The sequence below is a fragment of the Zalophus californianus genome, chromosome 9 (assembly GCF_009762305.2).
Source record: "Zalophus californianus isolate mZalCal1 chromosome 9, mZalCal1.pri.v2, whole genome shotgun sequence".
Taxonomy (NCBI): Eukaryota; Metazoa; Chordata; class Mammalia; order Carnivora; family Otariidae; genus Zalophus; species Zalophus californianus.
In genome coordinates this window covers 44,305,656-44,311,655 of record NC_045603.1, presented here as the reverse complement: position 1 = coordinate 44,311,655, position 6,000 = coordinate 44,305,656, and positions in this window count along the sequence as shown.

Genomic DNA, 6,000 nt, shown 5'->3' with positions numbered 1-6,000 from the left:
CCAGTGAAGCTTCCTCATGCAAGCAAAAGCAACATCAAAAGCAGTCAGGTCCATTATAGTTTCTTGAACTCCACGAGGGAAAACACATAACCCCCAGTAATACTCTCATAATGATTTTTTCCCGCTAGTTCCTTGCCTGCACATGCAGGAGCTGCTCCTCAAACTATTTCCTCAGTGACCCTTCCTTCCTCACCTGCATAAAAAAAGACCCTCCTTGAGCCCTTAATGCTAGGCATTTGTGTTGCCCTTTTTCCTTTCCTCCTGAGTTCTTACCACAAATACCTCTACTGGTTGACTTCAAGGGTCAGAAGTTCAGAAGACTGAAGCACTCAAGTTGAAAACATCAAACTCCTCTCTGTAACTACCTTATGGCTATCTATTTTACAGATTAAATGAGATAATGACTATGAAAACAACTGACAAATACTTAAGGTCTTTATAAAGGGTGTCTTAATCAGCTGGGTGGCTAGGACGGAATACCAGAGCCTGGGTGGCTTAAGCAACAGACACGTATTTCTTACAGGACTGGAGGCTAGGAGGTCCAGGAGTAAGGTGCCAGCAAAGTCAGTGTCGAGTGATCATCTGTTTCCTGCTTTGCAGCCAGCCACCTCAAAGTGCCTTTCCTTGGGGTACACGCGCTCACACATATGCACGCCCAGAGCCCGTTCCTCTTCTTACAAGGCGGCTAGTGGGACGCCTACCCTCAGGATCTGATCTAGCCCCAATTCCTTCCTGAAGGCCCCTGCTTCCACATACAACGGCATTGGGGGTTAGGGCTTTCATATATGAATTTGGGGGGTATACAAATATTCTGTCCATAAGAAAAGGTAACGATTATCATGAAGCTACGTTTACTGTATGTGCCGAGCTCAATGGGGTACAAAGAGGAAACAAGTTTATTTTATTTTTCCAAACACTGCCTTCCAACCTGTTAGGTCCATCTCCCTTGCTCATCCCTGTCAGGCAGAGGTCATAGTTTTTCCAAGTGTTAGGATGTTAGACCACACAGAGACAAATCTCAGTTAAGTATAAAACCATGACTTCAATCTGTTCAATCTGTAACCAGCTCTGCAGGTTTGCAGCAAGTAAAAGTTTGCTTTACCACTCTTCTTGTTCCACCATTTTTGCTCCTTCTGGCTCCTAGGAGACTGTAGGGTCAAGAGTCATTTATAGTTTGTATATTGAATTTAATTGATTATGGACACATAATCACTTTGTATAGCACAGATTGAGCTAGAAGGTTTCAGAATGCATCTTGTGTAAGAAGGATAAGCATTATTTTGTGAAATTTTCATTCTCTCCTCTCTCTTAAGATAGACAAGAATGTATATGTGTGTGTGTGTGTATCAAATTGCCATGTCGAGTGTATTTCAACCATAGGTGATGATCAAAAATGTTTCAAATCACGAGATCACCAGTGTTAGCAATTAATATCCTGTGTTCTTGGAATGTCAAGCTCATTCTCTCCTAAGATATTTTCCATTTCTTCAGAAACCTCTTATGGAACAGTCCTCATTTTGTTCTCTGGATGATGCACAAACCTGTCAACCTCTTACCACACTCTTGCTTCTGCCCTCCGCGGGTGCACCTCTGGCTTCTTCACCATAGTACACAGCCCTCTCCAATGGGGTTCCTTTCTATTTACACTGGGCCCATGGGACACACTCACACTTGCCCAGCCATTAAATGGAAATGCAGGCTGCCTCCATGGCATCTTCTTCATCCAGCCTTCCATCCTCAGAATTCTCTGGATGAAAACCAGGATATAGTCTCATTAGTGCCCAAACTTCAGGAGACTCAAGTTAGACTCTTCTCGCGTACTCTATCCCAGCACTGGGAGAGCCTATGAAGTTCAAAATCTCCATAATCATTCAGCTAGAAAGTGAGATCACAGCCTTTCCTGCTGATTGTCAAATCTTATTTCTATGATTGTGCTCATGGGTACCTCCCAACTTGGCTTCTGAGCTGGGGAAGCAAGAGAAGGGAGGGAAAGCCTGTATCTCTTCCTAAAACTAATAATTCTCTTTAAAGGATTTACTTTGTCTATTTCATTTCAGCAAATGTTTTAGGAACTCTTGTATAGATTGAAGGTAGAATTAGTTGGAATCACAGGACTGAATTTGACCATCTCTTCGCAAGTTCGGTGGAGATGTGTCTGGAAAGATGGTGGGTAAATTATTGATTACCAGTGGTTCTCAGTTATGGGGCTTCAGTGAAACTCTGAGACAATAAGAAAATACCATTCCCTATTTGTTGAATTTAATACCGTATTTCTGAATTGCCTGCTCTCTAGGACTCCTCTACCCTCTACTGTGCTGATGACCAGAATATCCTCTCAGTGGACACTTGGGGATTCTACATAGGTTTTTACACACACACACACACACACACACACACACACACACACACACACACACACAATTTCCCCCCCAGCTCCCTTTAGATCTTGAGAGAGTATCTGCAATAGTGCAAGGCTCTTGATTAATTCAAATGTGGGCACTTAATTTACGCTGGATCAATGAGTCCCTTCCCTGGGATTTTTCTTTAAAACATAGATTAAGAAAATGTGCCTCTAAATCAGTTTCCCTCCAATGAGAGAGTGTGCAAGATTTTTATCAAAACGGGAGTTATTAGTGGTTATTGCTGGGCCATGGCTGCACCGTGGAGCCCTGATGACCCTTACATATTCATGCAGACTACATAGGAAAATAAATGCTTGACCTACAGGTAAGGTGAGCTTGGCAGAATGCCTTGTGATCCCCCCAGGGTAGGGAAGGATGGGAGGCTTGTAAGGAGCTGCTACGAGGTGATCTCCCTCCTGCCTCTTTTACTCCTGGAAGACTGTCCTGAGATAGTTTCTCATCCCCTCCCCGGTTCTGGGTTCTGATGAGGCATGGGAGTTCTGCCTCCCCCCCAACCTCCAGAGAATAGAGTAGCGGGATGTAAAACATTTAATTGCAATTGAGAATTGGATCCTCAGCGAAAGGGTATCCCATCACTCATGTTGAGGTCATTTGGTCCTTTTGTTTCAGGGTCCTGCTTTTTGCTTTGTGGTACAAAATTCCTGGGGAGCTACACCTTTGGCTTACTTTTCTTTTCACTGTCCATGTAAGTGTCAAGAATCAAAAAGTGGCTCATTGTATCTTGTCAGATCAGTCAGAACATAGCCTTCGTCTTGATTTTCCCTGTGTATGTTTGAGAGTTCTGCCTCTCTTTCCCTCGGCAGGGAAATAAACCACTGTAATAAAAGAGAATGAAAACAGAGACCAGCAAAAAAGAGAGTATGAATCCTGGCAGGGGCTGTGTCTTACTTGTTTAAGTAAGTCTTATTCATTTAAGCCTTTCCTGGATTCTACAAATAATTAGTGTTGGATTTCTGTTTCTCAAAGTCAAATAAATCTTGACTGATATACATGAGAGTCTCTCCTCAACTTGGATGTCCTGTGCCAGTGGTTCTCAGAATGATTTTGATTTAACAGTATTAAATTATGAATTTATGTTCTGTTCAATCAAACTACCAGTGACTCAGTTCCCCCAGTTCCTACCATAGAACATGTGCTGTTTTATTCAATGAGTGATTATCGTGTATTATACTGTTCACATTGAGTTCTGGGGAATTGTGGAACAGCGATGGATGGATTAGTCTAGCCCTGATCTCAGATGCTCCTTTCAGGAGGATGTAGCATCCTAGGTTCCAACTCAGAACAAATTAACCAATTCACAGGGAATGGTGTGCGGACAAATCCAAGTTAAAAATAAGAGGCTTAATTCTTCATTTTGCAAATAAGGGAAGAGATTTCCTTCGACTCCTTTTTCTTAGAGCATTTACTTTAGAAAACTTGTTATTAATTCTTATGCTATTTTTGAAATATATGTAAATCCTTTTAATAGCTAAATAAGACTTTTGCCGGTTTTACAACCCAGGACGGTCTTTCTCAAGGACCTGTGAGCCATCCGTTTGAAATGCAAACATCAAGGGGGATAATGTCCCCCCCATCTCCCAGTCTCTATAGGAGGGTAGAAATGCAACTTCCTTGGGCTTCTTGCTCCAAGTTATAAAATTACCTCCTGTCAATAAAGGTAGGAGAAATGTGTTTTTCCCCTGTATAAAGCCAATTAACTAACAAAGATAATCACTTCAGTTACTAGGTAAATTTAGGATGAACTATGTGTGACAAATAGTGCTGTCAAGTCCCCTTACTTGAGGACTAGTTATTGTTTACTTTGAAAACGTTTATGTAATGAGTTGTATCTGCTCAGCTATGTAAAAGGGTGGTATTTCTTTTTGTCTCTGCGTTTCCTTAGAGGACTGCCTGAGATGCCCATTATATTCTGGTTTATAGTTTATTCAACAACAAACTTGTTTCCTTTCTCTACTATGTTTGTGGAGCATCTTTCTGGGTTACAGGAAGATTTTGTTTTTAATTATATTTTTCCAACAATGGTGTCTGAGCAATTATTTTTTAAAACTTTACAGGTTTTATGTTTTTATGTACCTCTGGTTAAAAATAATGTTTGTGTGTCTTATACAGGAGTGTTTGAGGCTCCATAGCTCCAAGGACCTGGTCTAAATACAACTTGTCAGGCACCAGAGTACCGTCCATGTCACAAAACAAAACTGAGGGTTTCATACCCAATATGATTGGAAGGACAGTATTAAGAAAGGATACGGAAAATTGACATTTATCAGATGCTCACTGTGTAACCAACCTCAAATCTCAGAAAGCCGCATGGTGAAGAAAGGGTGTAGACTTCAGCCGGTCAGTCTGAACAGGGCTCTTGTTCTACTTTCTCTACTTACTGTGTGACCTTGGGCATGTCACTTAACCACAATCAACCCCAGTCTCTTCACTTAGAAAATTTGCTTTAATTGTGCCTGTCTCATAAGTGTACTATGACAATGAAATGTGATCATAAATAGAAAGTGTTTAGTTCAGAGACTGGTGGCATATTTAGAACTTAACATATAATTGTCATAATTACTCTTGTACCCAAGGGTTACTAGCTTCTTTCTAATTACACAGTTAGAACTTCAATCTTTTTTGTCTTAAAGGCCACTCATTCATTAAGCACCATTCATTAAGATGCAAATACCCTGTGGGTAAGGTTACTTTTTAAACTAATTTTAACAGCTCCTAAGTAATAGTTTGTAATGGAGCAGCTATCTAAAAGTGAAGTGTCTTGAGCAAAAAGACCAAGGGTTGGGATGGATAGCTTGGTTGGTGTGACTGTTGTGAAGGCTAGGGGACCTCAGGGGTCTGTGAGCCACAGGGGTGAGGCCAGTCTTATAATTTCACCATACCCAACAGTACAGTAGCCCCCAAAGAACAGGCTATTTGATAGCAATAATGAAGATAATATACCATTCTAGGTTTTTTTAATGTACTGTCTCATTGATTTCTCACAACTCTGCAGTAAATATAATATTGCCCCTACTATGGATGAGAAAACTCAGACTCAGTGTATTAAGACAGTTAATGAAGCCTGCTGTATCCAAACTACCCCCAAATCTTAGTAGCCTATACATTAATCATAAAACTTTATTTCTTACTTTGTTTACATCTGAAGTACATCAGGAGTCTCTCCTAGGCGGATTTTTTTCTAAGCAAAGCCTAGGATATATAGGCATCTATAGTATGGTGAATCTGGGCCATGTCCATCTGCAGCATCTATTAAGGCAACAGGAATGTTGTAATATTCATGAAAATAGGACTGAGTACAGAATCATGCAGGAAAGCCTCAAGAGGACAAAACCAAACTTTTGTTAATAATGAAAAGAACAGTAACATTTTTGTAGAGAGTCTGCAGATTGTTAGATTTACTATTTCCCTGACTTGTTCATGTTCTAAGCAAGGGTGAAGCCCACAAAACAGCAATGAACTGTGGTTCCGAGTGAGTAATTTCACCAGGAGCAAATAATCTCCTTTATCTAGAAAAATAATGTTCTCCATGTTGTTGTAGCTGTGACTCTGCGATTTTGGCAGCCCTCTGTAAACATAA